Raw genomic sequence first — 12,066 nt, forward strand, 5'->3', positions numbered from 1 at the left:
AAAGGCTTCAAAGGCTTTCGCTTGCTGGACAAACAGGAACTAGCTTCGGGAGAATTTATGTGATACTGTAAGAATTCTGCAAATGAATGCAGACTATGAGAACCAAGGGATTCTCCCACGGACATGTACCTGTGACAGCATTAAGGTGCGAGGGAAGGGGAAGAGGTCATATGCATTCTCAGAAGATTTTGAAGATAAATCAGTTTAGAAGACATTGACCTCATCGTGCGAAGACATTCACTCATAGATAAGGAGTTGGTTCCAGATTTGTACGAATCCATGGATCAGTACAAGTGAGGAATCTAACTACTTTGTGAAGCATAAGTGAATATACTAGGCATATTATGAGATGCAGTATGAAATAGATCCAACTTGTGTGAACAGAAACTGCTTGTGGTAGAAAGTGACGAATCTATAGGATCAAAGGGGCCGTAAAAAGGAAGTTTTATTTACCACACGAAGAACTGCTAGACGGAGTGGAAGAGGAGGCCGAGCAGTCTGATTGTCCGTGCCCTAACTTGGCGACGGAGGACACCTACGGCGATGGCGGAGAAGACGATGTCCGCGGTCGGCGTGAAGACGGCGTCGGAGAGGTTGCGGCAGCTAAGCGCTTCGTCACCGGCGTCGTTGAGGGCTAGCGGTGGCGCTAGGGTTCGTGCGAGAGTGAAAGAAGAGATAATGACTATGGTGTGGCGCGTATTTATAGGGACAGGGGCGGCTCAGTGTTATTACACAGGTGCCCCTGGCGATTCACATCTGAGGAACACGTGGCCATCATGCAGCATATCGGAGGTTGTTCCACGTCCCACGCACGCCTGGATTGTCGGGTGGTCGTTCCCACTTCTCCGGGTTTCAGGTGAAGGAATTAGCATTGAAAGCGGACTTAATGTTTGTCTCTGTATCTTCTGCTGACAAGGACGCAGAGAAGACATTTGATAGGTTAAAAAGAATGCATATGATTTGGAGAGATAGAGTTTGAGATAGAAAGCATAGAGAAGTTAGGGTCCGATCACATTCACTTAGTTCAAAAGATTCAACAAGAAGACATAGCTATAAGTGAATGTTGTAGAGGACAGAACACTAGTATATATATAGTCAACATAGTGAAGATAATCATGAAGACATGTTGAGATTGAAGCCAAACCAAATGTGAAGACATAGCAAATGTAACGCCATGAGTGAAACACTTCAAACAGAACCTTTGGTGGTGGCGTTACCCACCATATAGGAAGTATTAGACCCAGACACGGCGCACAATTATCGTGGTGCTCCGAAGTCAAATTCCACATTAATGTATTCACACTTAGAATGTATGTCTTCATTGATTGAAGATATACTTTACTTCGTGTGTTGCACATCTAAGTCATCAATATGCATAAGTGTTAGGATGTGTGCCTGATCACAGGACATTTGAGGATTCCAAGATATTTAGCTCACACCGTAACTTGCAAAATCTCTTCTCATCCAAGGGCTTGGTGAAGATATCAGCCAATTGCTCTTCAGTGTTGACGTGTATGATATCAATGTCTTCCTTCACAACATGATCTCTGAGAAAGTGATGACGAATCTCAATGTGCTTTGTCTTCGAGTGCTGAACTGGGTTGTTGGCAATCTTGATGGCACTTTCGTTGTCGCAGTAGAGTGGCACTTGCTTCAGATGAATGCCATAGTCTTTGAGTGTTTGCTTCATCCATAGAAGCTGAGCGCAGCAAGATCCAGCAACAATGTATTCAGATTCAGCAGTGGAGAGAGATACACAGTTCTGCTTCTTTGAAGACCAACATACAAGTGATCGTCCCAGAAAATGACATGTGCCTAATGTAGACTTGCGATCCACCTTGTCACTAGCATAATCAGCATCCGAGAATCCAACCAGATCAAACTCTGAGCCCTTTGGATACCATAATCCTAGAGTTGAGGTGTGAGCCAAATATCGAAGAATTCGCTTCACAGCTAAGTGATGCGATTCCTTTGGTGCCGCTTGGAATTGAGCACACATGCAAACACTAAGCATAATATCTGGCCTAGATGCACATAGATAAAGCAAAGAACCAATCATGGAGCGGTATACCTTTTGATCAAACTCTTTACCATTGTCGTCGGGACCCAGATGATGTTTGGCTGGCATTGGCGTTGTGAAGCCTTTGCAGTCTTGCATACCGAACTTCTTCAGGCAATCTTTGAGATACTTCTCTTGAGATATGAAGATGCCGTTGCGTTGCTGTCGTATTTGAAGACCGAGGAAGAACTTCAGCTCTCCCATCATGGACATCTTATATTGCTCTTGCATCATATATCCAAACTCTTCACTGTACTTCTGATTGGTGCAGCCGAAGATAATGTCATCCACATATATTTGGCACACAAACAGTTCACCATCATATGTCTTCGTGAAGAGTGTGGGGTCGAGGGAACCAGGTATGAAGCCTTTGCTCTTCAGGAAGTATTTGAGTGTGTCATACCAAGCCCGAGGGGCTTGTTTGAGGCCATACAGTGCCTTGTTGAGCTTGTATACCATGTCAGGATGTTTTGGATCTTCAAAGCCAGGCGGTTGTGCAACATACACTTCTTCTTCAATCTTGCCATTGAGAAAAGCGCTCTTCACATCCATTTGATATAGAAGTATGTTATGATGATTTGCATAGGCCAGCAGTATGCGTATGGCTTCAAGTTGAGCCACAGGAGCAAATGTTTCATCAAAGTTAATCCCTTCCACTTGCGTATATCCTTGAGCAACAAGACGAGCTTTGTTTCTGACAACTTGACCATGCTCATCTTGCTTGTTGCGGTATATCCATTTGGTGCCTATTATATTGTGCTTCCGAGGATCAGGACGCTTAACCAGTTCCCATACATTATTTAGCTCAAACTGTTGAAGCTCTTCTTGCATAGCTTGAATCCATTCAGGTTCCATGAAGGCTTCTTCAACTTTCTTGGGTTCTGTTATTGAGACGAATGCAAAGTGCCCACAGAAATTTGCTAGTTGTGTTGCCCTTGAGCGAGTGAGCGGACCGGGTGCATTGATGCTATCATTTATTCTCTCAATCTGCACTTCATTGGCAACACGAGGATGTACAGGGCGAAGATTTTGCTCTTGTTGACCATTGTCATTGTTAGAGGGATTGTCCTCAGGCTGAGCATTGTCTTCAGGTTGATCAGGTGCGGAGATGATAAGTTCCTCTTCAGGTTGAGCTTGAGAGGGTATGATTTCTCCAGTTCCCATTAGTTTGATTGATTCACTGGATGGAACTTCATCTAGCACATTTGGCAGGTGCTCTCTTTGTGAACCGTTAGTCTCATCGAACTGCACGTCCACTGTTTCAACCACTTTATAATGAAAGAGATTGAAGACTCTGTAGGAGTGCGAATCCTTTCCATATCCAAGCATAAAACCCTCATGTGCTTTTGGTGCAAATTTTGAAGTGTGATGTGGATCCTTGATCCAGCGCCTGGCGCCAAATACTCTGAAGTAACTGACATTTGGCTTCTTGCCAGTAAGGAGCTCATAAGATGTCTTGTTCAGAAGCTTGTGAAGATAAACACGATTGATTGTATGGCATGCAGTATCAATGGCTTCAGGCCAGAATTTTCTTGGAGTCTTGTATTCATCAAGCATCGTTCGGGCCATCTCAATGAGTGTTCTGTTCTTGCGTTCGACGACGCCATTCTGCTGTGGCGTGTACGGGGCTGAGAATTCATGTGTGATGCCCAAAGTATCAAGATATGTATCAAGGCCAGTGTTCTTGAATTCAGTGCCATTGTCACTTCTGATGTGCTTTATCTTGGCGCCATAGTTGTTCATTGCTCGATTTGCGAAGCGTCTGAAGACATCCTGCACTTCAGTCTTGTAGAGGATTATGTGCACCCAAGTATATCTAGAATAATCATCAACAATGACAAAGCCATAGAGACACTCAGTTGTAGTAAGAGTTGAGTAATGAGTGGGACCGAAAAGATCCATGTGGAGCAGTTCGAAGGGTCGAGTTGTTGTCATGATTGTCTTCGAGGGATGTTTGGCCCTCGTCATCTTTCCTGCTTCACAGGCACCGCATAAGTGATCTTTCTTGAACTTGACGCCCTCGATGCCTATGACATGCTTCTTCTTTGCAAGGGTGTGGAGGTTCCTCATGCCAGCATGCCCTAGCCTCCGATGCCAGAGCCAGCATTCTGAAGATTTTGCTAGAAGACATACGGCAAGCTGTGGTCCTGCTGAGAAATCTACCACGTACAAATCATCCTTCCTATACCCTTCAAACACTAGAGACTTGTCAGATTCCATTAGAACAAGGCAATGATATTTTCCAAACATCACGATCATATTTAAATCGCAAAGCATTGAGACAGACATTAAGTTGAAGCCAAGGGATTCAACAAGCATGACTTTATCCATGTGTTGATCCTTTGAGATTGCAACTCTACCTAGACCCAATACCTTACCTTTACCAGTGTCAGCAAATGTGATGTGACTCTTGTCGGATGGACGTAAGGTTGAGTCCATAAGAAGGCTTCTTTTGCCAGTCATGTGATTGGTACACCCACTATCAATAATCCATTCTGAAGCAGCTGGTGTCGTACCCTACAGTGCAGTTAGGGGGATAGGCTTCACGAAGAGAATTGTGAAGCAAAAACATTTGACGAACCAGTGGGTTATGAAAGCTTAGATCGAGATTAGGACTGATAGGGAGAGTAGCAAGCGATTCAGGAACGAAGTACATAATAAGACCATTCGGGCATTTGATCTTGCGCCCTACAAGATGTTTAAGGTCCCCAGCAATAGCGTCAGATGATTTTGGTTTTCTGTTGGAGACCCTTCCCTGCAAAAGAGAGTTAAGCTTTCTTAGCCACCCACATCTTCAAGGGTGGCTTAGAAGCAATAAGTCTAAGTGCAGCGTCTGAGAACTTTGGCTTTGGAGCCCTAGCAAAAAGTCTTGCAGGCGGACAATAGTACTCATAAGAATAAGCAGAATAGTTCTTGGTCTTATGAACATGGAGGTTTGATGAACCGCACTCATATTCATAGGCCTGAGTATGGTTTCCCTGCAAAACATTTGTGTTAGTGCGACTCAGGTGAGTCCTCTGTCTGTATGAAGCCTTTGGACCGTATGAAGCCTGTGGTCTGGGGTTTGTCTTCTTCATCTGTGGTGTCATGATGACATTCAAAGGAAGATTCTCCAAACACTTTTTCAGCACCCAGATCTTCTTCATAGGTGGTCCATTCCTGCAATTAGTACCAATATACCTGGCAAACACTTCACCATTCTGATTATTAAACAGTTTATAGTTTGCATCAAAGGATTCATCAATGACAATGGGGTTAGCACAAGTGAAGCCAGATAGAGTGGATGGATCTGCTGAAGGTTTGTTTGCAGCAACCCATGTGGTTTTGGGGTACTGGTCAGGTTTCCAGTAAGAGCCATCAGCATTCATTTTCCTTATGAACCCAACACCCTCTTTCCTCGGGTTTCGGTTCAGGATCTGCCTTTTGAGGACATCACATAGTGTCTGATGCCCTTTAAGACTTTTGTACATCCCTGTTTCAAGCAATGTCTTCAACCTAGCATTCTCATCAGCAATAGTAGTGGTATCCTCAGCAGAGGGGTTAGTTCCTACATCAACATTTGAAGATATTGCAACAGTAGCAGCAGTAGAACATTCAGCAACAGAGGTAGCATTATCATGCTCAATGCATTTAAGACATGGTGGTTCAAATCTTTCCTGAGCTGAACTGATCTGTTTGGCGCGAAGCAACTCGTTTTCTTTCTGAAGATCTTCATGAGCCACTCTCAATTTCTCAAGATCTTGCTTCCTTTGAAGATAATCATAGGAAAGCCTTTCATGAGCTGTTGAGAGCGTTTCATGACGACTTTCAAGTTCCTCATACTTAACGTGAAGATTTTTTATGTCTTCAATTAAGGACTGAGATCGAGTCATTTCAGCGTCTAACAGATCATCGCTTTTGTCTAACAGTTTTTGAATGTGTTCCATGGTTTTCTGTTGTTCAGTTGCAATTTTAGCGAGTGTTTTGCAGCTGGGTTTGGAACCACAATCAGAGTCATCGTCACTAGATGTTTGATAGTGAGTAGTGCGTGTGTTTACCTTGGCACCGCGTGCCATGAAGCAGTAGGTAGGAGTGGAGTAGTCTTTGTCATTTGCATAGGTGTCGGTGATGGAGTCATTGTCTTCAGTGTTGAAGATGGACTTGGCAACGTATGCTGTAGCCAGACTCGCAATGCCAGAATCGGACTCCTCCTCAGACTCCACCTCCGCCTCCTCAGAAGCGGACTCCTCCTCTGAATCCATTTCCTTGCCAACAAACGCACGTGCCTTGCCAGATGAGCCCTTCTTGTGTGATGAAGACTTTGAGGAGGACTTGGAAGAAGACTTTGAGTATTTCTTCTTCTTCTTGTCATCAGAATCATACTCCTTGCTCTTCTTTTTCTTCTTGTTCTCAATGTCCCACTGCGGACACTCAGAGATGTAGTGGCCAGGTTTCTTGCACTTGTGGCATGTTTTCTTCTTGTAGTCATGAGCAGAAGCTTCATCATTCCTTGAGCTTGATCGTGAAGACTTTCTGAAGCCTTTCTTCTTGGTGAATTTTTGGAACTTCTTCACAAGCATAGCAAGTTCCTTTCCAATGTCTTCAGGATCATCAGAACTGCTGTCAGATTCTTCTTCAGATGAGGAGACAGCTTTTGCCTTCAAGGCACGAGTTCGCCCATAGTTTGGACCGTAGATATCTCTTTTCTCAGAAAGCTGAAACTCATGTGTGTTGAGCCTCTCAAGTATGTCAGACAGATCGAGTGTCTTGAAATCAGGACGTTCTTGAATCATCAGGGCTAGGGTGTCAAATGAACTGTCAAGTGATCTCAGTAGTGTCTTGACGACTTCATGCTTGGTGATCTCAGTAGCGCCGAGGGCTTGAAGCTCATTTGTGATGTCAGTGAGTCGATCAAACGTGAGCTGGACATTCTCATTGTCATTTCTCTTGAAGCGGTTGAAGAGGTTGCGAAGGACACTGATTCTCTGATCTCTCTGGGTTGAGACGCCTTCGTTGACCTTGGAGAGCCAGTCCTAGACTAGCTTAGATGTTTCCAAAGCACTCACGCGGCCATACTGTCCTTTGGTCAGATGACCATAGATGATATTCTTGGCAGTAGAATCCAGTTGAACGAACTTCTTCACGTCAGCAGCAGTGACACCTTCTCCAGCCTTGGGAACGCCGTTCTTGACGACATACCATAGGTCGACGTCAATGGCTTCAAGATGCATGCGCATCTTATTCTTCCAGTAGGGATATTCAGTTCCATCGAAGACGGGCACGCAACGGAGACTTTAATTATCCCTGCAGTCGACATAGCTAAAACTCCAGGTGGTTAAACCGAATCACACAGAACAAGGGAGTACCTCGCTCTGATACCAATTGAAAGTGCGTTATATCGACTAGAGGGGGGGTGAATAGGCGATTTTTATGAAAGTCTTCAAAACGTCGAAGTTTCGAAGACAAACGATAGAAATAAACCTATTACAATGCAGCGGAAGGTAGACTACACTAGGCAAACCACAGTCAAGTATTCAATGAAGTGAAAGCACAATGACTAATAGCAGCTAGGTAGTAAGGATCAGGTAGGAAGATATTATGAAGCCGATCAAAACAAGCAGTCACTCAGTGAAGACAGAAGATAGTGCAATCATACAATGACTTCACAAGGACCAACAGTAAGTAAAGGGAAGGTAAGGGTGAAACCAGTGACTCGTTGAAGACAATGATTTGTTGGACCAGTTCCAGTTGCTGTGACAACTATATGTCTGGTTAGGGCGGCTAGGTATTTAAACCTGAGGACACACAGTCCCGGACACCCAGTCCTGAACACGCAGCTCAGGACACCCAGTCCTCATCGTATTCCCCTTGAGCTAAGGTCACACAGACCTCGCCCAATCACTCTGGTAAGTCTTCAAGGTAGACTCCCAAACCTTCATAGACTTCGTTCACCGGCGATCCACAATGTCTCTTGGATGCTCAGAACGCGACGCCTAATCGGCTGGAGGATTCACAGTCCTTAAGTGTAATAAGTCTTCAGATCACACAGACAAGAAGACTTAAGTGATGCCTAATACTCTTTGGCTCTGGGTGGTTAGGGCTTTATCCTCGCAAGGAATTCTTTCTCAAAGGCTTCGAGGTGGGTTGCTCTCAAACGATAAAAGCCGTACTCTAACTCTGAGCAGCCAACCGTTTATGGTTGTAGGGGGTGGGCTATTTATAGCCACTAGGCAACCCGACCTGATTTGTCCGAAATGACCCTGGGTCACTAAGGAACTGACACGTGTTCCAACGGTCAGATTTCAAACACACACGGCAACTTTACTTGGGCTACAAGCAAAGCTGACTTGTCCGACTCTGGACAAGATTCGCTCTCATAGTCTTCACTTGAAGACATAGGTTTTGGTTAAGCATCACTTCAGTCATTCTGACTGGTTCTCTTGGACCCCACTTAACAGTACGGTGGTTCCTATGACTCAATAAAGAAGAAAAGGGAACTATGAAGGATCTGATTCTTCGAGCTCCATAGGCTTCATGCGATGTCTTCTCTTGTCATAGTCTTCAATGAGAATATCTTCATATACCACCTTTGACATCAATGTCTTCATACATTTTTAGAGGTCATCTCTGGTAGGAAAACCGAATCAATGAGGGACTTCTACCTGTGTTATCCTGCAATTCTCACAAACACATTAGTCCCTCAACTAGGTTTGTCGTCAATACTCCAAAACCAACTAGGGGTGGCACTAGATGCACTTACAATCTCCCCCTTTTTGGTGATTGATGACAAACTAGTTGAAGTTTTCAACGGGGAATATAATATGTGAAATTGTAAAGGATAAGGAATTGTCTTCATTAGTTGCAAGGGCTCCCCCTGAAGATGTGCATATAAGTAATTTGCTTTTGGAATGCAAATGCACATGGCAGGTTGTACTCGTGGAGATCATCTTCAACTTATGATGACAATTCATTATGCATGTGAAGGTATGTGAAGATAATGACATGCATAATGGAAAATGGACGTCTGCAAAATGATCTAAGTGCGGAATTTATCGTCGCACATGCGGAATTTATCATCGCATCACAAAGTAGCAAATAAGTAGCAGACGGCCATTGAGTTTAGTTGTTACAACTCAAAGAACCAAATGTATCAAAACGAGAGTTGTAAACACGAGGCAAAATATAAAGCAACCGCCCATGTGGACCCGCTTGAAGACTATCAAACTCATATGCTTCTCCCCCTTTTGTCAGTAAGGACCAAAAAGGTTTGAAGACATAGAGCATCTACTCGTTCCCATGAAGAGTAGGTGAAGCAGCAGGGTCGTCGGTGGTGTTCGGCGGTGCAGAAGAACTTGGAGCAGTGTCGAAGCGTGTTGAAGGAGGTGGCGGTGAAGTAGCATCGTCTTCGTCCTCGATCACTCTGGCATTCACAGTTGCAACAGAGGAAGAGAACTCAGAGTCTTCAAGAGATGGAGTTCGTCGCAGCACTGCCCTTCGAGGAGGTGTGGAGTCAAACTTGAAGCGTTCAGAGAAGCCATCCTCTTGAAGATCATCTTCAGAGAACATAAGCGTCAGCCCTTTCCATGTTTTGGGGTTATGGGGTTATGCTTTAGAGACGGCCGCATTCACGTTAAATAGGGCACCATCGAAATCCGTTGAGACGACGCCTTATGAACTATGGTTTGGCAAGAAGCCAAAGTTGTCATTTCTGAAAGTTAGGGGCTGCGATGCTTATGTGAAAAAGCTTCAACCTGATAAGCTCGAACCCAAATCGGAGAAATGTGTCTTCATAGGATACCCAAAGGAGACTGTTGGGGACACCTTCTATCACAGATCCGAAGGCAAGACTTTTGTTGCTAAATTCAGTGTTTTTCTAGAGAAGGGATTTCTCTTGAAAGAAGTGAGTGGGAGAAAAGTAGAACTTGATGAGGTAACTGTACCTGCTCCCTTATTGGAAAGTAGTTCATCATAGAAACCGGTTTCTGTGACACCTTCACGAATTAGTGAGGAAGTTAATGATGATGATCATGAAACTTCAGATCAAGTTGTTGCTGAACCTCATAGGTCAACCAGAGTAAGATCCGCACCAGAGTGGTACGGTAATCCTGTTCTGGAAGTTATGTTACTAGACCATTATGAACCTACGAACTATGAAGAAGCGATGGTGAGCCCAGATTCCGCGAAATGGCTTGAGGCCATGAAATCTGAGATGGGATCCATGTATGAGAACAAAGTGTGGACTTTGGTTGACTTGCCCGATGATCGGCAAGCAATTGAGAATAAATGGATCTCCAAGAAGAAGACTGACGCTGGCGGTAATGTTACTATCTATAAAGCTCGACTTGTTGCGAAAGGTTTTTGACAAGTTCAAGGGATTGACTCTGATGAGACCTTCTCACCGGTAGCGATGCTTAAGTCTGTCCGAATCATGTTAGCAATTGCCGCATTTTATGATTATGAAATTTGGCAAATGGATGTCAAAACTGCATTCCTGAATGGATTTCTGGAAGAAGAGTTGTATATGATGCAACCGGAAGGTTTTGTCAATCCAAAGGGAGCTAACAAAGTGTGCAAGCTCCAGCGATCCATTTATGGACTGGTGCAAGCCTCTCGGAGTTGGAATAAACGCTTTGATAGTGTGATCAAAGCATTTGGTTTTGTACAGACTTTTGGAGAAGCCTATATTTACAAGAAAGTGAGTGGGAGCTCTGTAGCATTTCTAATATTATATGTGGATGACATATTGTTGATTGGAAATGATATAGAATTTTTGGATAGCATAAAGGGATACTTGAATAAGAGTTTTTCAATGAAAGACCTCGGTGAAGCTGCTTATATATTGGGCATCAAGATCTATAGAGATAGATCAAGACGCTTAATTGGACTTTCACAAAGCACATACCTTGACAAAGTTTTGAAGAAATTCAAAATGGATCAAGCAAAGAAAGGGTTCTTGCCTGTGTTACAAGGTGTGAGGTTGAGTAAGACTCAATGCCCGACCACTGCATGACATAGAGAGAAAATGAAAGATGTTCCCTATGCTTCAGCCATAGGCTCTATCATGTATGCAATGCTGTGTACGAGACCTTATGTGTGCCTTGCTATAAGTCTAGCAGGGAGGTACCAAAGTAATCCAGGAGTAGATCACTGGACAGCGGTCAAGAACATCCTGAAATACCTGAAAAGGACTAAGAATATGTTTCTCGTTTATGGAGGTGACAAAGAGCTCATCGTAAATGGTTACGTTGATGCAAGCTTTGACACTGATCCGGACGATTCTAAATCGCAAACCGGATACGTGTTTACATTGAATGGTGGAGCTGTCAGTTGGTGCAGTTCTAAACAATGCGTCATGGCAGGATCTACGTGTGAAGCAGAGTACATAGCTTCTTCGGAAGCAGCAAATGAAGGAGTCTGGATGAAGGAGTTCATATCCGATCTAGGTGTCATACCTAGTGCATCGGGTCCAATGAAAATCTTTTGTGACAATGCTGGTGCAATTGCCTTGGCGAAGGAATCCAGATTTCACAAGAGAACCAAACACATCAAGAGATGCTTCAATTCCATCCGGGATTTAGTCCAGGTGGGAGACATTGAAATTTGCAAGATACATACGGATCTGAATGTTGCAGACCCGTTGACTGAGCCTCTTCCACGAGCAAAACATGATCAGCACCAAGGCTCCATGGGTGTTAGAATCATTACAGTGTAATCTAGATTATTGACTCTAGTGCAAGTGGGAGACTGAAGGAAATATGCCCTAGAGGCAATAATAAAGTTATTATTTATTTCCTTATATCATGATAAATGTTTATTATTCATGCTAGAATTGTATTAACCGGAAACATAATACATGTGTGAACTCATAGACAAACAGTATGTCACTAGTATGCCTCTACTTGACTAGCTCGTTGATCAAAGATGGTTAAGTTTCCTAGCCATTTACATGGGTTGTCATTTGATTAACGAGATCACATCATTAGGAGAATGATGTGATTGACTTGACCCATTCCGTTAGCTTAGCACCC

Source organism: Triticum urartu, chromosome 7 (genome assembly GCF_003073215.2).
Source record: "Triticum urartu cultivar G1812 chromosome 7, Tu2.1, whole genome shotgun sequence".
In the NCBI taxonomy this organism is placed as follows: Eukaryota; Viridiplantae; Streptophyta; class Magnoliopsida; order Poales; family Poaceae; genus Triticum; species Triticum urartu.